This window comes from Hemiscyllium ocellatum, chromosome 36 (assembly GCF_020745735.1).
Source record: "Hemiscyllium ocellatum isolate sHemOce1 chromosome 36, sHemOce1.pat.X.cur, whole genome shotgun sequence".
Lineage (NCBI taxonomy): Eukaryota > Metazoa > Chordata > Chondrichthyes > Orectolobiformes > Hemiscylliidae > Hemiscyllium > Hemiscyllium ocellatum.
This window is the reverse complement of record NC_083436.1, coordinates 17,149,296-17,170,684: the sequence shown is the minus strand read 5'-3', so window position 1 is coordinate 17,170,684 and position 21,389 is coordinate 17,149,296. Positions and strand designations below refer to the sequence as shown.

Sequence of the window (21,389 nt, the reverse complement as noted above, 5' to 3'; positions counted from 1 at the left end):
TGTTTTTCCATGACAAAAACAAGTTTGGCAAATCTGACAAGACTATTAATGAAAGATAATTATAATATCATAGGAGCAGAATTAGGCTGTTCACCCCATTGAATCTGCTCCGCCTTTCAATTATGCTGATATGTTTCACAAACCCATTCTCCTGCCTTCTCTCCGTAATCCTCAACCCCCTTATCAATCAAGAACCTATCTATTTTTGTCTTAAATATACTCAATAACTTGGCTACCACAACCCTCTGTGGCAATGATTTACACAGATTAACCATCCTCTGGTTGAAGAAATTTTTCCTCATCTCAGTTCTAAGGGGTTGTCCCTTCACGCTGAGGCTGTGCCCTCGGGTCCTAATCTCTCCTACTAATGGAAACATTTTCCCACATCAACTCTAACCAGACCCCTCACTACTCTGAAAGTTTCAATCAGACCACCCCTCATCCTTCTAAACTCCATTGATTACAGACCCATAGTCCTCAACCGTTCCTCATATCAGAAGCCCTTCATCCCTGGAATCATTCTTGTAAACCTCCAATGAACTCCCTCCAATGCTAATGCATCCTTCCTTACACACAGGGTCCAAAACTGCTCACAATATTCCAAATGTAGTCTGACCAGAGTCTTATACAGCTTTAGTTGCACATTTCTACTTTTGTATTTTAGCCTTTTTAAAATGAACGCTAATGTTACTTTGTCTTCCTAACTGTCATATGAATTTTCATACTAGCCTTAAGAGAAACACGAACCAGGATTCCAAAGTCACTTTGTGCTTTAAATATTTGAAGCCTTCCCATTTTTTTGTAAACATATTTATTAGCAAGAAAAAAAAACTTTTTTGACTTTACACAAGTACAGTTCTTCAAAATATAATAAATAACAAGCTCCAGTATAATAAAGAGAAACACAAATTACAATACAGCTACTGTCTCCTAACTACTAGCCTACCCTATAATACAAAAAAACCTAACACTGTGCAAAAGAACATCAATAAATAAGTGACTAATAAAACAAAAAAAAACACAAATGAACACATAAAAACACAAAATAACAATGCTCAGCAGAAAGCTTCCAAACAAAAGAATGGGGGCGTTGTAGACATACTCATATTAACTCAGGAGCCCCCCTCCAGGGCCTAGGGTTTAGCAAACCTAATCATTCTTGTTAAACAAACACTCTAGTTAAGATAGCAGACAAATCTTATTCAAATAACACAAAGAAGGACTGCCATGTCTTATAAAAAAGGTCTGTTGTGTGGTGCACCATGTTTGTAAAAAAAAAATCCAAGGGGATGTGCTCTATAATTAATTTCCGCCATCCCTGCAAGCCCAACGGGTTCTTAGACACCCGATTCATCAGAATATTCTTCAGTCCACAGTAAGTAAGAATATTGAATAGTTTATTCCCATGCCCGTCTGAAGATGATAAATTTGGTAGACCTAGAAGGAGAGATATCGGGTCTACTTTAACTTCGGTCCTCAGGACCTTCCCTATCTCTCCCGCCAGAGTGCTCCAATATATACAGAGTCTGTGGCATGTCCAGAAGCAATGGGTAAGAGTGCCTATACTTATTTTACATTTGGGACACATTGAAGATGTCCCTTTCTTAAACTTTGCCAGACGGTCCATTGCCAGATGGACCCTGTGCAGAATTTTAAAGTGCATAGCCCATGTCCTATTACAGATTGAGATCTTTCGCATGTTCTCCCATATGTCCTCCCACGTTTCAGAAGGGATCTCCATTCCTAGCTCTTGCTCCCAGACCTCATTTTACCGATTAATATCCTGCCAAGCCCTGCCACCCAGCAGACGACAGAGGGCATTAACTGAGAGGGTGCTTGTGGAACATAGCAACAACCTCTCCATATCAGGCTTATAGGGCTTAGTGAGAAATTTAGTCTTCTTCTGGATGAAATCCCTAACCTAAAAAAAAGGAAAAGATCTCTGCTGGGCAGCCCTTATTTGCAGCTCAATTGCATGAAAGACATTATAACCTCCCCCTCAAACAACTCTCCCAAACTGGAAACTCCTTTCACTGCCCATAGCTTGAACCCTGAGTCCATCACCCCGGTTGGAACTCTGGCATACCAACTATGGGCGTAAATGGCGAAATCTTGGATAAGCAACCCTCATTCTGATGCATTGCACTCCATGCCTTGACCACATTAATAACAATGGGGTTCCGACAGTGGTCCATAACTGTCCTCATCTTATCCATGAACAACAGGTTAATAAGAGGGCACTTTGCCTGGGAGGTCTTGATATTCAGCCATATTGAGGCTGGATTGTTACCTGCCAATTGCAAACAAAGGACAGCAGGGAACTCAAATGATACCTCCCGATATTGAGAAATCAACTCTTCTCCATCTTTGAGGCAACTGCAATTTAATAAGTTTGGTGAAGGCAGAACATGATGCCAGACAAAGGAACTAAACCAAGACATAAGTTGCCGCAGCATTGGTCTGGGAAACATTATAGGAAACATAAACATGGGATTAAGCCGACAAGGAAGGATATTCATCTAATAAACGCTATTCAGCACAACTGCCTACTTTCGTCGAGCAAGTGAGCAAAATTAGTCTGAAAAAACCATCAAACATGGGGGTAATAAAAATGCTTAGGTATTGGAATCCAACCCGTGACCACTTAAAAGGGAATCTAGGGCCATCTTCAATCTCTAGCACTTCCTTCAGGTTCCCCAAAGGCATAACCTCCAATTTTGCAAATTTGATCTTATATCCTGAAATAGCACCAAATGAATTGATACATTGTATCAGATGGGGTGCGGGGGTCATCGGGTTCAATAAAAACAGCAGGGCATCGTTTGCATACAGTGTAATCTTGTGTGCCCTTGATCCCACTTCCTCAGCGGTTATGTGGGTGTTCTGCTGAATGGCCTCTGCCATAGGCTCTATCACCAATGTAAACAATAATGGTGAAAGGGGGCAGTCTTGCCGACTACCGCTACCAATCCTAACGTCCCAGACTTCACCCCGTTGGTGATGACCGTGGCCAGAGGGTGGCGATATTAAACCTCCATCCAGCTAGCAAAGACCCCACCCAACCCAAACTGCTCTAAGACATAAAAGAAATACAGCCATTCCACCCAGTCAAATGCTTTCTCTACATCTAAGGAAATCACCAATCCCTAAGCTTTCTACTAGAAGACCTACAGCCCCTTATAAAACCTATCTGATCTCTTTGACAACATGGGGCAACACCTTCTACAATCTGAGCTCCAAGATCTTGAAATCTGAATTTATTAGAGAGATGGGCCTGTTTGAGGCACAATCCCTAGAAACCTTCCCCTTCTTAAGAATGAGGGAAATATTAGCTTCTCTCAAAGATGGTAGTATGCATTCATGCATGTAGGAGTGATTGTATACCTCCAACATTGGCTTGACAGAATCACTATAAATTCCTTATAAAACTCACCCAGGAGACCATCAGGGCCAGGCACTTTCCCTCTCTGAAGTTGCCTATCTACCTCCTGCATTTCCTGAACTATCAAGGGGGCATTAAGGAGAGAGACCTGTTCCAAGGTTACCCCTGGTTGGTCCAGGTTCTTAAAAGCTTCCATTTTAGCCCACTTGCCCTCGCAACCTTCAGACCAATACAATTCAGAGTAAAAACTCTTAAAAGCCTCATTAATCCTTTTAGCATCACACGTAAGGACCCCGGCACTGTCTCTAATTGCAGTAATGGATTGGGGAGCATGCTTTTTCCTAGTCAGATACACAAAATACTTCCCTGGCCTATCCCCATCCTCGAACAGCCTTTGTCTAGCAAAAGCAAGTTCTTTCTTTGTGGTTTCTCTAAGTACTGAATTCAGGGCGGCCCAGAGGGCTGTGATCCACTGTAGCTTAGTCACCGAAGACCACGCAAAATATGCCACCTGTGCACATCTTAAGTGGACTCTGCTGTTCCCCTTTCTGTCGTTTCCGGCTAGCTGAATAGGAAATAGCTAAACCCCCAACAAAGGCCTTAGCGCTCTCCCATAACATAGACGGATTACTAGTCGTGCCTGAGTTGATAGTGAAGAACTCCTGAAACTCATTCAAAAAGTATTCCACAGATTTGGAATCCTTAAGGAGAAAACGATGCAGACGCCAGTGCCACAAACCTAGCCCCTCACTCTTGGCCTTAACCTCCAAATATACAGCCATATGATCAGAGATAGCTACATTCCCAATTTTACACCCATAATCGAATCCAGAAGGGTCAAGGGAGCCAGAAAAAAAATCAATCCTCGTGACATTTATGTGGATTTGAAGAAAGGGTGAGGTTCCTGCCAGTAGGGTGAAGACATCTCCAAATGTCCACCAGCCCCAACTCCTCGCAGTCAGTCACCTGCTTGGCCTGCGAAGGAATAGTTGGGGGCCCACTAAGCATCCTGTCCATTGTTGGAACCAAAAGGCAATTAAAATCGCCCCCTATGATAATGGGCTGTGTTCTAAAGGCACTCAACATAGAAAAGGTACTAACCAAAAATCTGAGGGGATGCACCGGGGGACAATAGACATTTAAAATGCTACATTCTGCCCCATCTATCAGGGCCTTTAGTATCACAAAGTGCCCTTGCTCATCTTTCACCTGCTCTAATAATGTGAATCGAAGATTTTTCTGGATAGGTATAGCCACTTCCCTACTTTTAGTAGTAAAGGATGAAAAGAATACCTGGTCATAACCCCCGTGTTGTAGCTTCAGGTGTTCCCCATCATCTGGATTGGTTTTCTGCAACAGAGCAATGTTAACCCTTTTCCTTTTAAGGCTAGAAAGCAGCTTTTTCCTTTTTAACAGGTGAATGGCTTCCCTTAATGTTCCAGGTGCACCATTTAACAAGACAGTTAGCCATATCCCCTTTCAAAGACCCTTGAAACCCCAGGAGGGAGAACTCTGCTTACAATGTGCTGAACTCAAGTAAGTAGAGACTCAGAGTTGCAGAATTTTGTACACAAAAGCTACTCTATCATAACTACAAACAACTATTGCTACCAAAAATGCTACAAAGAAAACCAACTATAAAACCTTGAATGGGAGACTCTCCCCCCTGTCCATAAGGAGCACTCACCCTACCAATCCCCTCCTTCACAGCTCCTTCATGCCCATATTGTGCCCCAGCCCTAGGCAAAAAAAAACTAAACAAGATGATCCTTAAGTCAACAAAAAAAAAGACAAAGTCAGGATAAGCACTCCGCCCATCCCCAGCTCCATGCCACCCCCTACTTGTGACTAAAAGAGAACGAGAACAAAAAAAAAGGGAGACAACAAAGGACATCCACAAAATTTCCCATGATAAAATCAAGTTATAAAAATATAATTGGAACAACATATTCTAAGTTTTTTTTTAGTTATTAGGGAAAGAGAAATTGAAAAAAAAAAGGGTGGAAAGGGAAAACATAGGAAAAGAAGGAAAAGAGGACAACATTAACTGCATTCTTTAGACCAGTCGGTCTATTTTAAAATGTCTACAAAGGTCTTTGCTTTATCCGCTGAGTCAAATGTATAAACTGAGTCCTTGTGGCTGAAACAGAGCACGCAGGGTACCTCATGGAGTACTGGATGCCCAGGTTCCTCAGCTTCTTTTTAACTTTGTCGTAGGACTTCATCTTTTGGATTACAGCTGCTAAGAAATCCAGGAAAAACATGATTTTTGACCCCTTGTGCAGCAGTGCCTGTGGGACTTTTCCCAGTGATCTGGAGGCTTCTATCACTCTTTGCTTGTCCCTATATGTGTGCAAGTACACTAGGACCAGACGAAACCTTGGTTCGACCCTCCACCTCCTTCATCTGCTCCCAGAGGTCCTGGAGCTCCAGTTCATGCTTCTGCAGCAGGATACGATGGGTTGGACCTGGGCATTGATCTCCTCAATCACAGCCCCAACCTTCAAGGTATGTATCACCATGGCCGCCACCAATTCCTGAGAGTCTGTCAGGTGTTTGAGAGAGGGTGCTCCTCAGCCTCTGACGTGCCTGGTTCTGCAGGGGAGTGTCCTCCCTGCTGCTGTTTGCTTGCTCCTTTTCCTTTTGGCATTCTTCCCACTCTCAAATATTAATGAATATGTGTTCTGTAAGGTTTTAAACTAATAATTCCTCCACGTAAGTCGGCCAGGGTTGGCAAAAAAACATCAATATGCCTTGGCTGATAGGCAAAGCCATCTATGGGGTTCTATAGAATTGCCGCCACCTTGCCGAGTCCCTGAAGCCTTCCTGTTTAGAAAATAGTCTATGCCTTTATTTTTTATACCAAAGTGCAACTTTCCATAGTTGTATTCCACTTGTCGCTTCTTTGCCTACTTTCCTAGCCCGTCCATGCCTTTCTGCAGCTTCTTCACTTCCTCAACATTACCTGCTCCCTCCATCTATCTTTCTCTTAACTTGCAAACTGAGCACCAATGTTCTCAGTTCTTTCGTCCAGATTGTTAATGTACAACATGAATAGCTGTGTCCAAACAATGACCCCTGCAGAACTCCACTAGTCACCAGCTGCCATTTTGAAAAAGACTCCTTTATCCTGACTCTCCGCCTTCAGCCAGTCAACCAATCCTGTATCCATGCAAGTACCTTTCCTCAAACACAATGGGATCTTATTTTATTTAGCAGCTTATCAAAGGCCTTCTGGAAAATCAAATATGTCACAATTACTGGCTTTCCATTGTCTAACTCATTTATTACCTCTGCAAAGAATTCTAACAGATGTGTCAGACATGGCCTCACTTAATGAAGCTGTGGTAACTCAGCCATATTTTGCCATCGGCAGAAGTGGATACTTCAGATGTTGGAGATTAGAGTCAAGATTAGGGAGTGGTGCTGGAAAAGCACAGCAGGTCAGGCAGCATCCGAGGAGCAGGAAAATCAATGTTTCAGGCAAAAGTCATTCATTAGGAAGTACTCTGGAGTACCAAGTACTCTGCAACCTCATCCAAAATAATGGACTTCAAAATTAGACCAAGGAGGAAAGTCAGATTAATTAGCCTGCAATTTCGTGTCTTCTGCCTCTCTCCCTTCTGAAACAGGGGTGTTATAAAAATAGTCATTTTCCAGTCCTCTGGGAACCTCCCTGACTCCAGCGATTCCTGAAAGATCACCACCAATGCATACACAATCTCCTCAGCTATCGCCTTCAGAATTCTAGGGTGCAGTCCATCTGGTCTGGGTGATTAATCCACCTTCAGATCTTTCAGCTTCCCAGCACTTTCTCTTCTGCCCCCGACTCTCTTGAAGATCTGCTAAGTTGCTGATGTCTTCCACTGCGAAAACTAATGTATGCCATCTATTCATTTCCTCCACCATTTCTTCATTCCCCATTACTACTTCTCAAGCTTCATTTTCAGCAATCCAATGTCCACACTTGCCTCTCTTTTACCTTGTAGCTATCTGAAAAAACTTTTGCAATTGTCTTTAATTTTACTTGCTCGCTTACTCTCATATTTCATCTTCTCCCCATTATTGTGTTTTTAATTATCCTCTTTTGCTTTTTAAGGCTTCCCACTAATCTTCACTACATTTTTATGCTTTTTCTTTTGCTTTTATGCTGTTCCTGACTTTGTCAGCCATGGTTGCCTCACAGTCCTCTTAGTATAATTCTTCTTCCTTGGGATGAATTTCTGCTGTACCAAATTACACTCAGAAACATCTGCCATTGCTGCTCCACTGTCCTACCTGCTGTCTCCCCTTTCAAACAACTCTGGCCAGCTACTCCCTCACGTCTTTGTCATTAACTCACCCAATTCTAATACTGTTACATCTGATTTCAGCTTCTCCCCTCTTGTGGTCACTGCCCTCTGCATTCTGCCTTGATTTATGCCATTGCACTGGTACTTTTTGAACATTTTATGCAAATGTTCCTCTGCTCATTACAACTCTTTTCTGAGAGAGAGCTCTGGTTTTATCATTCCAACTTCAAAAATACAACTCTCTGTACTGGGTCATATATTTAGGAAGGCATGATGATTGTCTCAGTTTCCAGGTCAGCCAATTTGCCCTAAATGGAGTATCTGAGACATCAGTGACTAAAAAAAAAATGCAACTTGCAAAACTATTATGGATGAGAAAAGCCAATCAGTTCATCACGATCATTTATTCAGAAAAAAAAACAAAAGTTATTCCATTACAACATGTTTATTTTCCATCAAGAAAACTATTGCATATATTGATGACTGCATGTGAAACAGAACTTACTAATTCTTATCCAAAACTTACCTCTTCATGGTTTCAAACTGTATTCCCTTATCGCATGATCAAAACTTAAATTTAAGTAATATTTACCTTCTTCGCTCTCTAAACACCTTTTATCACTCAACTTTCATGTTCCTTTTCGGATTGAAAAATCAAAGTTTCAACAGCCTTTACTCAAATCTCAGTCCTTTGACAATAAATGTCAGCCTTTTATATGCTCTGACTTCAGCATTTGATTGTCTCTTGCACTTCATCAACCAGATTGGATGCATTACTCAATGTGCAATTCAATGTGAGTACAGTAGAATTTGATTGCAATATCTTTTTGCCAATATTTAACTGGTTGGTGATGTCTGTTAGCTTTATTATATGATGTTCTGAATTGATTATACATGTTAAAGACCTGCTAAATCCCTTTGATCTTGTTTAGTTTTATTTCAGGTTTTTCAATAGCATTCAAGAAATGTGTGTGACTATTTCTGAATAAACTCAATAAAATTAAGCTACAGCCAAAAACAATGTTTTTGACAAAAATCTTAGTACATTCTGTATAGACATGAAGGAAGACATCTTGTGGCATGGTTACATTAAGGATTACTCAAAAAAGACGTAGGGAAAAACCAACAGCTTGTTTGCAAACATGGGACTTTATGTACAGGGTGTTGTCACCTGTGTCAACAAAGAACTCTTGAAATGTTTAATTCTTTCTTTCCCTCCCACTATGTCTCAGTGGTGTCACAGTTCTCCAGGTGGGTTCAGCAGTGGCCCATGAGATTTGGTCAGATGATTTTTGGAGGGTTTGGGTCTGGACAGCCATGACGTGCCAAGGCAATTTTTGTCCTTCCTAGATTTGGACAGGGGCAAACAGGGTGGAGGTGGAGGAACTGGCCACCTCTGGAATGTCTCTAGGGGAAATTTCTGGGGGGGGCTTGCTTCTCCTTCCTTCCCCTGGCTGTTCTTCCTGGCATAGGCCTTTCTCCTTGTGAGGAGACGGCAGTTTCCCCAATCACTATGCTTTTGATCATGAGAACCAATGGCTGAGGCCGTAAGCGCAGTTGGATACGAGTGCCAATAAGACCCTAAAGGTGCTGGACCTAGCTCTCCATGGCAGCTCCTGACTTGTCCATCAAGGCAACTGTGCAATAACATGCATGAAGCAGTAGGGTCTGCACTCTTGTAGTCATTGGGCTCTGAGCCCATGACCTCCTACATGCCTGTCTGCTACTCCTGCTCCTCCACGTGCATGTTGAGGAAATCTCTGATTGTCAATACCATAGAGTACTCTCTTGCTGAGCAGATGGCTGGGCTCTGAAATCCATCAGTGATCAGGTGCGGAGGTGTCACAGTGAGGTGCTCACCAGCCTGTGCTCCCAAACTTTCTAAATGAGCTGGCAGGATCTGAGCTGGTGGACATGGGTGCAGGAGACAGCCATGCCAATGCCTACTCTGAGGACTTTGTACTGTCATTCTCTGAAGTCGAGGAGATGGCTCCTGGGGGAGCAGCATTTTCTCCACCAAGACCGTGGACATTCCATTGTCATCTAAAAGATACAAGAGAGGTGGTGTTGTGGCTAATGGTTAAAAGTGATGTGGAATCAATTACACTAACACAGAATTAATAAGCTTTGTTATGGATTGAAGAATGGTACTTACTTGGTTGGTAGGGGATTTATATCTTGGTATACTCGCAAGAGAGGTTCCAATCTTTTCCTGCGAGGAACAGGATTCTCTCCTTATTGGGTGTGAGAAGCCTGATGGCAGGCTCCCCTCCAACCATCCTGATTCTTACAGGCTGATTTCTCTTCAATAGAGATAAAGAGGGGATTAAGGGGAATCAAAATAGCTACTAGCATTGGAGGGAGTGGTCGCAAGGTGTGAGGTGTACAGGGAAAGTGAGTTTGCAGTGCAGAAACAATGGAGGATTGGTGGATTGGGAGGTTGGGGATCGTGAGAGTGAGCAAGGTTAGATGTTACAGGCAATAATGAGAATGGCATGGCACTTAATGGGAGGAGGGTGCAGTGGTCGAGATAGACTAAGTGGTGTAGCAGAGAAAGGATTGTGGCACTTACCCAGATATAGTTGTGAATGTCATCTTCCCCATGCTTTTTCTCTTACCCTTGCACATTATTTTCATCCAAATAATTCCAATTCCCTCTTAAATGCCTCAACTGAGTCCTGCCTTCATAAGGCTCTTGCTTCCCGACCACCCCATTCACCAGTACCTCCAGATCTTTGTTGGAGAATCATGGCACCATTATTTCTCTTATCTAACATCCATATAACTGTTCACATCTGTTGAAAGGTGAGTTGATCTTTGAATGGAAAATGGTAGGAGGCAGCGCACAATGGGTGAAAGGAATGGGGTAGGTAATTAATAAGACAAGTTTGGTAAAATATGGCAAGAGATCTCACTAGGTTTACTGGAGAAAGACCCTATGTGAAATTCAACAAAATTGACACTTAGCCAAAAAGAACACAGGACACCGCTCCAAGAAACAGCTAGCAACTGATGATAAGCAGATGATAAGCAAATGGAAGCAGAAGAGGCAGTTATCACAGAACAAAAGAAAAAAAATACACAGTATGAAAAGGGAAAAAGTGTGAAATATTTCAGATTCAATATTTAGCAACAGCTCGGCATATTCTGTAAATCATCACATTCAATCTGATAAATAAGTGACTCACTCAAGTCAAACAAACAACTCCTTCAATGCCAAAAAAAAATAAAGCCAGAAGTAGTAACATGTTCAAATGAAAAATCAAAGTGAAATAACAGAAAGCCATATTTCACTTGATGAAAGGTAATTTCACTTTGATAAAACTGCTCAATCATTGCCACACTGAACAATGGAGACCCAGTCAAATTATAAAATTTCAATGCTTTCAGAAAGAGTCAGACCATATAGCAACATGGGACCTGAGTAGAGCAGTTTTCACCTCGATCATATCTGATGAACATGATGGACCAGGTATTTCATTATAACCGCTTACAACTAAAGATGATGTTCCTTCACCGCAGACAACTGATTAGAACAACATGTTACCAACTCCAGGGGCTGCAAGAACAATCATGAATCCCGTAAGGGACTAATTCCCCATCAGGGCCAATAGGACAGCAACTGTTACCATAGCAATAAAACGCATCATATGAATGACATTCCCGGGTGACATAAAGATTAACATCATGATAGCAGACAGCCAACAATGCGTGTGCATGATAAGAAGTCTTACACATTTTAAAGATTATATGTGCAATGTATGTAAAGGGACAGATGAAAGTGGGCCACAATATTGTGTTTTGCTTTTCTTTGTTCATGAGTGATAGTTTTCTTTGTCAATCATGTACATTGCCAATTATGCTGCATTTTTTTCCCATTTTTATTATGCAAAGGTAATGGTTGAAGAAATGCATTTATGCAAAGTATTTTCTGAATGTCCATATGATCTCTGATGTAGTTATTTTCAATTTTAAGCAGTAGTCATAAAACACACGTGAGACAGAAACCACATTGGTAAGAAACTGGACAGATAATCTCGCTAGATAAGACATCTGCATAGGAGTAAACACGACACTGTTAGCAGGTGATGAGATAGAGGCTATTCATTAAATATTTGAAGATTTGTCTAAAATATGTATAGAGGTTATTCAATGTATAACTGCACTTACAGAAGTATAGTTGAAAAAAACTAAAGGTCACAATGAAATGTTTAGCCTCAACCAGCATTATATTGTAAGAATTCTATGTTTGCGCATATTCAGAAAGTAAAAAAAGTACACTTTGTGAACAGATAAAAACCACAGTTTCCTTAAAACTACTGAATAGTTTCATTTCATAGTCTAAACTCTCAGACATCAATTGCTCGATTTTAAGTTAAGTTATCACCCACACTGTAGGAATGTTTCAAATTGGGACTGAGACAAAAGTCATCATAGTGGCAATCAAAGTAATGTTCCCAGTGGGAGGTTTGAACAAAAATGTATCAAATGGAAGGCATTTTGTCTGCTATTGTTGAAATTGTTGAGAAATGCTCATAGCATACAATATGTCATCACAAACACTTCAGGGGACCTTATGGAATTTTTTCTCAGTTCCAGTTCATGCCTGATTAATATCAAAAATAATTGGCCTGCAGTTCTTTCCTGTTTCAAGCTTTATTTTTTACTATATTTTTTAACTAAAATCAAAAAAGTTTTAAGTATTGATATTTATCTCTAACAAAGGCCACAAAATTGCCCAACACAATGAGATTGAGTCTTTAAAATAACATAAGAAGAAGAAAATTTGAACAAAATAACAATGAATTAGCACAAATTATAATTGTCACAAGGAGCTTTAGTCCAATAACAAATATGCAAGTTGCTGACACCCTTAAATGTGGAGCGTTAGATATTAAATGGAAAAATCTTTTTAGCTGTTTCAGCCACATATTCATGAAACTCAATCAATCAATCAACAAAAAAAAAGCTGCATTTCTACAGGTCAATACTTTTCAGACAGAAGCGTTTCCAAGACAAAACAAACTGCACAGATGAAGTAGCAGAACAATGGAAACTGAACAAATATGTATACATCCTGATTGATCCTTCCAGGATGTGGTGTTTTTAGCAAGATTTGTTTTGCTGAAATAAGTTGTTCAATTAAAAACAAATCCTGCAATGCTTTTTTAACATCAGTAAGCAATTTCACGATGAATGCTGGTGATTTCTTCTGGGATAGGAGTATAAAATTTGAGAAATAGGTTATTGGTAAGGTTAGTGCAAAATTTAAAATTGGCAATCAGGCTCGTGTGGATTTTATATATATTGATTTAAATATTGAATGGAGTTGAACTAAATATAAGTGTAAACCACCAATCATATTTAGAGTGCTACACCTATCTTGGTTGATCATCCTAGGTCATCACAGGTTATATCAAAAGAAGGGACAAAACCTTTGATTTGGATGTTTGGATGATCAATTGAACAGCCATGTACGCAAACAAGACTAGTACTACTTTTGTTGTATTGCACTACCATGAAATGATTAGATTAGATTAGATTAGACTTACAGTGTGGAAACAGGCCCTTCGGCCCAACAAGTCCACACCGACCCGCCGAAGCGCAACCCACCCATACCCCCACATTTACCCCCCACCTAACACTACGGGCAATTTAGCTTGGCCAATTCACCTGACCCGCACATCTTTGGACTGTGGGAGGAAACCGGAGCACCCGGAGGAAACCCACGCAGACACGGGGAGAACGTGCAAACTCCACACAGTCAGTCGCCTGAGTCGGGAATTGAACCCGGGTCTACAGGCGCTGTGAGGCAGCAGTGCTAACCACTGTGCCACCGTGCCGCCCACCAATCTAAAGATTTTAAGGGCAAATCAAACATTGAAAAAAATCTGGAGAAATGCCTAATGAAGTTACCACTCTTCCTCAATGAGCATGAAATCAGTCATTGTTAGCGATGGCTTGCATGCTACTCTACTCTAGTGCTGTTGGTTTCATGGGCAGAATTTAATGCTTCCCATCAGACCTGCACTGAATGTTGGGAGCCCATATAATTGTATGGAAAGGCAGAGGATAAAGACCCAACCATTTTCCCAACTCTCACTTGAGTAAGTTTGAGGTGAGGAAGGTAGAAAATGGTCTTCAAGCCTGGAGAAAATTGAAGCCCTTAAGTGGCTTCTTAAAGGCCTTGTGTTCAGCTTGGCAAGAATCACACAATGTGGACAATGCACGCTTGTGACCTGGGGGGAGGGGGGGGGGGGGGGGGGGGGGGGGGGGAGTTCTCTCCTACTTGAGCAAGAAGGAACAGATTCCTTCCCGAGGGCTTCCCAGGATGAAGAACCCCCTCCCCCCACCCCCACCACACACACACACGCATGCGTGCTCCCCCGCCACAAACACATATGCTCCCCCCCACAAAAGGTGTACTATTAAAACTAAAACTCCTTTCTTCACACCATTCCTGTAACCTCATTGACCGGCCCTAGTTAAAGGCATTTCATCTACCTTCATTCCTAGCTGTAGCATTGTCCGCCAGCACTGACAACGATCATGAATCCCAGTGTCATTGTTTATACACAATAGACAGGCTGTCAGGGAGAAAACTTTCTCTGACCATGATGAGAACTCTGATTCCAACCAGGTACGTGTATAATTAGGAGTAAATCAGGTTGGAGGTCTTGAAACAGCCACAGTGGGTTTGCCATTGTCCCTGTCATTGGTGCGCACCAACACACAATTAATTAATAAGATTTCTTATGGGTGAGAAAGGGAAATGCTGCCCATTAGTATAAAAAGGAGTCATTAAAAATGCTATGGCTGCTGAAACACTGGCTGTTGACGAGGCAGTGTGACTTTATTTCTCAAATGTTTTAAGTAAAGTTCTGTTTAAGATGTCAACAGAAGATTGCACATTTACTGAATGCCATGTATAAAACAATTTCTTGGGAAAATAATGTAAACTTTGCAAAAGATGCAGTGAGAAAAGGTCACAGTTTGACTATTCCAATTGAAACATTGTGAGAGAGAAAAGAAATTCTTAAAATTAACCATTAATAAGTTATTATAATTTATCAACTGTTGGATTGTTTTACAGAAAGAAGCCTTTCATTGTATTCAGGTGGTAGATACATTAACAATTATGCTTCATTGCAAAGGAGCAGACTGAAAGCACGCTTGCTAGGCATTGAGATGTACATTTGGAATCTTTATCTCTAAATAAATACAGATAAAAATGTGTGTTATAATTGACATATGCCTACAACCACAGTTTACCATCAAGAAGGGAATGGAGCAGAGTATAAGGCTTAAAATGGATTCTCTGACCATGACCACTTGTCTTTGAACTTCTTACACTGATTTTCACTGTTTCCAGGTCCTCAGAGCTAGACTACGGGCACTGGCCACTATGATGACCTGTTCTTACTACTTTTTAAAAACTGTCTGAACAGTGTCATGACCAATGGATCACTCTCCTCTTGAGCATCTCCTGTCAATGCTTCATCAGAGTTGAATGCTCTCTGGCCTGTTGCATGGTTTCTTTAGAGTTTTCTTTGCCAGTAATGCCAGAGTAACCATAAAACCACAAGATACAACAGCAGAATGAGGCCATTCATCCCATCGGTTTAATCTGCTATTCTATCTTGGCTGATATGTTTCTCAACCCCATCCCCCTCCTATAACCTTAATCCATTTATCAATCAAGAACCCATCTATCTCTGCTTTAAATACACAACGACTGGGCTTCCATTAACTTTCGCGGTAATGAATTTCATAGATTAGCCACTCTCTGGCTGAAGAAATTCCTCCTCATCTCAGTTCTTTAAGGTCATTCCATCACTGAAGCTGTGCTCAGGTCAGAATCTCTCCTATTAAGGAAATATCTTCTCCAAGTCCCACTCTATCCAGGCTTCTCGGTTTTCTGTAAGTTTCAATGATATCCATTCTCATCCTTCTAAACTCCATTGAGTACAGAGCCAAAGTCTTTGACCACTCCTTATATGACAAATCCTGCAGCCCCAGGTTCATTCATGCAAAACTCCTCTGGACTCCCTTCAATGCCAGCATATTCTTCCTAAGACTCAGGACCCAAAACATATTCCAACTGTGGTCTGACCAGAGTCTTATACAGACTCAGCAGTACATCTCTGCTTTTGAATTCTCACCCTCTTGAAATTAATGCTAACATTATACTTGCCTTCCTAATTGCCAAGCGAACCTTAACAGAATCCTGAACTCGGACTCCCACGTCCCTTTGTGCTTCAGATTTCTGAAGCCTTTGTCTGTTGAGAAAATAATCTATGCTTCTTCTTCCTATCAAAGTGCATAACCCCACACTTTACAACACTGTATCCCACCTCCCACTTCTTTGCCCATTCCGATAGCCGGTTTAAGTCCGTCTGTAGCCTTTTTGATTCCTCAACATTACCTGACCCTCCACCTCTCTGGGTCATCTGCAAACGTAGCAATAATGCATTCAGTTCCTTCATTCAGATCATTAGCATATAATGTGATTAGTTATGGTCCCAGCATTGAACCTTGCAGAACTCCATTCATCACTTGCCATCCTGAAAGAGACCCCAATAACCCCACTCTCTGCCTTCTGCCAGCCAGCCAATCTCTAACCATGTCAGTACCTTGCCCCTAATACCATGGGCTCTTTAATATTTAGCAGCCTCCTGTATGGCAACTCATCAAAGGTCTTCTGGAAATCCAATAGATCATGTCAACTTTGCCTAACTTGCTTGGATTGAGGAAAGTCACAACACTTTTTATATACAAAAAGCAAGAAGGTAGCCAGGAAAATGGTTGGCCCACTGAATGTCAAAGGAGGGAATGCATGTGTGGAGCCAAAAGAGGTAGGTGAGGTCTTAAACAAATACTTTGCATCAGTATTCACTGAAGAGAAGGAATTGGGAGAGAGTGATCTCAGGGAAGGGAGTGTCAAGTTTCTAAGCCAGGTTGCTATGAGATAGGAAGAGATGTTGTGTGTCTTATAAAGTATTAAGATAAATAAGTCCCCTGGTCCTGATGGTATTATCCCAAAATGTTGAGGGAGGCAAGAGAACAAATTATTGGAACATTGACAGACATCTCTGTATCCTCTTTAGCCACAGGTGAGGTGCCAGAGAACTGGAGAATAGCTAATGTTGTACCATTGTCTAAAAAGGGTAGCAGGGATAATCCTAGAAATTACAGGCCTAAGAGCCTTATATCAATAATAGGGAACATATTGGAAAAGGTTCTCAGGGACAAGATCTAGAAACATATATAAACAAATGGCTTGATTTAAACAGCACGGTTTTGTGCAGGGGAGTTCATGCCTTGCAAACTTGATCAAGTTTTTTGAGGAGATGATGAAAATGATTGTTGAGGGAAAGGCAGTTAATGTTGTTTACATGATTTCAGTAAAGTCTCTGGCAAGTCCCTCATGGCAATGTGGAGTCACATGATATCAGCAATGAGCTGGCAAGATGGATACAGAAGTGGCTTAGTCATAGGAGACAGAGGGTAGCAGTGGAAGGATGCTTTTCGGAATGGAGTGCTGTGACTAATGGTGTTCCACAGGGATCAGTGCTAGGATCGCTGCTATTCATGATCTACATAAATGATTTGGAGGAAAATGTAGTGAGTTTGCAGAAAATACAAAGATTGGCAGAGTTGCGAGATAGCAAGGAGGATTGCCAGAGGATATAACAGGATATAGATCAGTTGGAGGCATGGACAGAAAACGGCTGATAGAGTTTAACCTGGACAAATATGTGGTGATGCATTTTGGAAGGTCAACTACAAGTGGAAACTGTACAGTGAATAGAACCCTTAGGACTATTGATATTCAGAGAGATCAGGGTATACAGGTCCACAAATCAGCGAAGATGGCAGTGCAGGTTGATAAGATAGTAACAAAGGTATGTGGCATGCTTACCTTCATTAGAAGGGGCATTGAGTATAAGGATAGACAAGTTTTGCTGCAGCTTTATAGAACTTTAGTTAGGCCACACTTGGAATAGTGTATACAGTTCTGATCACCACACTACCAGAAGGATGTGGATGCTTTGGAGAGGGTACAGAAAAAGTTTACCTGGTATGGGTGATTTCAGCTATGAAGAAAGGTTGGATAAACTGGGTTTGTTTTCACTGGATCACAAAAGGTTAAGGGGCGACCTGATAAATCTTTATAAGATTGCAAATGACATAGATAGAGTGGAAAGTCTGAGGCTTTTTCCCAAGGTGGAAGAGTCAATGATTAGGGGATATAGCTTCAAGGTGTGAAATGGGGAGAAGTTTAAAAGAGCTGTAGGAGGCACGTTTTTCACACAAAGGGTGGTGAGTACCTGGAATGCGCCGTCAGAGGAGGTGGTTGAACCAGACACAATAGCAGCATTCAAGAAGCACTAGGTGAATACATGAATTGGAAGGGATTAGAGGGCTATGGATCCTGTAAGCAAAGACAGTTTTAATATGGAAGGGTACAATGTTTCGGTGCAGGCTTGCAGAACCAAAGGGCCTGTTCCTGCACTGCATTATTCTTTGTTTGCTTGTTACCTTTTCAAAGAATTCTATCAGATTTGTTAAGCTTTATCTTCCCTTGACAAAGCCATGTTGACCCAGCCCTGTTTTACCGTGCACTACCAAGTACCCCGCAATCTAACCCTGAATAATAGACTCTAAACTTTTACCAATGACTGAGGTCAAACTAATGGACCTATAGTTTCCTGCCTTCAGCTTCCCTCCCTTCCCAAACAGGGGTGTTATATTAGCCATTTTCCAGTCCTCCAGCTCTCCCTGACTCCAAAATAACAAAGAACATTACAGTGCAGGAAAAGGCCCTTCAGCCCTCCAAGCCTGGGCCAATCCATATCCTCTATCTAAATCTGCCATCTATTTTCTAAGGATCTGTATCCCTTTGCTCCCTGCCCATTCATGTACGTATCCTGACATATCTCAAATGACGCTATCGTTCCTACCCATACTGCCTCCGCTGACAATGCATTCCAGGCACTCACCACCCTCTGCATGAAGAACTTTCCACATATATCTCCTCTAAACTTTACCCCTCCCATTTTGAACTCGTGACCCCTAGTAATTGAGTCCTCCACTCCTGGAAAACATTTCTTGCTATCCACCCTGTCTGCACTTCTTGATTTTATAGGCCTCAATTTGGCCCCCATCAACCACCTTCTTTTCAATGAAAATAATCCTAATCTACTCAACCTCTACTCATAGCTAGCACCCTCCATACCAGGCAACATCCTGGTGAACCTCCTTTGCACCATCTCCAAAGTATCCTCATCCTTTTGATAATGTGGCAACCAGCACTTTATGCAATATTCCAAGTGTTGCCAAAGTCTGATACAATTGTAACATGACCTGCCAACTCTTGTACTCAGTACACTATTCGATGAAGGAAAGCAAGCTGTATGCCTTCTTGACCACTCTACTGACCTGCTTTGCTACTTTCAGGGAACAATGGACCTGACACCCAGATCTCTCTGAACATCAATTAATCCCAGGACTTTTCCATTTACTGTATAGTTCGTTCTGGAATTGCACCTTCCAAAATACACCATCTCGCATTGGTCCGGATTGAACTCCATCTGCTATTTCTCTGTCCAACTCTCTGATCTGTCTATATTTTGCTGTCTTCTGACAGTTCCCTTCACTATCTGGTACCCCACCAATCTTAGTGTCATCTGCAAACTTGCTAATAAGGCAACCTACACCTTCCTCCAAATCATTTATGCATATCACAAACAACAGTGGTCCCAGCACAGATCCCCTTGGGACACAGGTGTCCATTTTAAGAAGCTCCCTTCCACTACTACTCTGTCTCCTGTTGCCCAACCAGTTCTCTATCCATTTAGCTAGAGCACCCTGCGACTTCTCCTTCTTCCAGCATACCATAGGGAACCTTATCAAATGCCTTACTCAAGTCCATGTATATGACATCCACATCCCTTCTCTCAGCAATCGACTTTGTCATCTCTTCAAAGAACTCCATTAGGTGTAAGACATGACCTTCCCTGCACAAAACCATGTTACCTATAACTGATATGCCCATTTTCTTCCAAATGGGTATATATTTTATCCCTTAGTATCTTCTCCAATAGCTTCCCTACCACTGACATCAGACTCATAAGTCTATAATTACCTTGATTATCCCTGTTACCCTTCTTAAACAAGGGGACATTAGCAATTCTCCAGTACTCTGTGACCTCCCCGGTTTTCAAGGATGCTGCAAAGATATCTGTTACAGTTCCAGCTATTTCCTCTCTTGCTTCCCTCCATAACCTGGGATACATCCCATCCAGTCCTGGGGACTTGTCCACCTTAATGCCTTTTAGAATACACAACACCTCCTCCCTCCTTATGCTGACTTGACCTAAAGTAATCAAAGATCTATCCCAATCCTTAACATCCGCCATGTCCCTCTCCACAGTAAATACCAATGCAAAATGCTCATTATGAATCTCACCCATTTTCTCTGCCTCTGCACAAATCTTTCTTCCTTTGTCCTTGAGTGGGCCCACCCTTTCCCTACTTACCCTCTTGCTCCTTATATATGAATTAAAGGCTTTGGGGTTTTCCTTAAACCTGCTCTCAAGATATCTCATGATCTCTTTCAGCCCTTTTATGTCCTCATTTCAGATTGGTCTTACATTCCCGATATTGTTCCAAAGCTTCATCTGACTTCAGTCACTTAGGCTTTATATATGCATCCTTTTCCCACTTAGCTAGTCTCACAATTTCACCTGTCATCCATTGTTCCCTAATCTTACCATTTCTATCCCTCATTTTCATAGGAACATACATCTCCTGAACTCTAATCAACCTCTCTTAAAAGCCTCCCACATATTGAATGTTGATTTCCCTTCAAACAGTTGCTCCCAATCTATATGCCCCAGCTCCTGACAAAGTTTGGTATAGTTGGGCTTCCCCAGTTTGGCACGCTTCCTTTAGGACCACTCTTGTCTTTGTCCATGGGTATCCTAAAACTTTGGAATTGTGATCACTATTCCCAAAGTAATCCCCCATTGAAACTTCAACCATCTGGCCAGGCTCATTTCCTAACACCAGGTCCAATATGGCCCCTTCACGAGTTGGATTACTTACACATGGCTATAGAAAACCCCCTTGGATGCTCCTTACAAGTTCTGCTCCATCCAATCCTCTAACACTAAGTGAATCCCAGTCAAAGTTGGGAAAATTAAAATCTCCTATCACCACCACCCTGTCATTCCTACGTTTTTCTATTATCTCTCTGCATATTTGTACCTCTATCTCAAGTTCGCTGTTAAGAGACCTGTATTACAGCCCCAACATTGTTACCGCACCCTTCCTATTTCAGAGCTCTGTCCATATTGCCTCACTGCTCAAGTCCTTCATAGTGCTCTCCTTCAGCACAGCTGTCATATCCTCTTTGACCAGTAATGCAACTCCTCCTCCCCTTTTACCTCCCTCTCTATCCTGCCTGAAGTATCCATATCCTGGGATATTTAGTTGACAATCATGTCCCCCCTCAACCAAGTCTCAGTAACAGCAATAACATCATACTCCCAGGTACTGATCCAAGCCCTAAGTTCATCTGCCTTGCCCACTATACTTGCTTAAAACAAATGCACCTCAGACCACCAGTCCCTCTGCATTCATCTGCCACTTCCTGCCTACTTTTCCCCTTAGTCACACTGACTTCATTATCTAGCTCCTTACGGGCTTTA

General features: G+C 41.7%; 1 protein-coding gene across 4 annotated transcripts in view; it reads right to left on the bottom strand.

Annotated features, from left to right (window-relative positions):
* Nucleotides 1-21,389, bottom strand: part of inpp4b (inositol polyphosphate-4-phosphatase type II B) — a 917,060-nt gene that overhangs the window by 212,953 nt on the left and 682,718 nt on the right. The gene's annotated exons all lie outside the window — the stretch shown is intronic.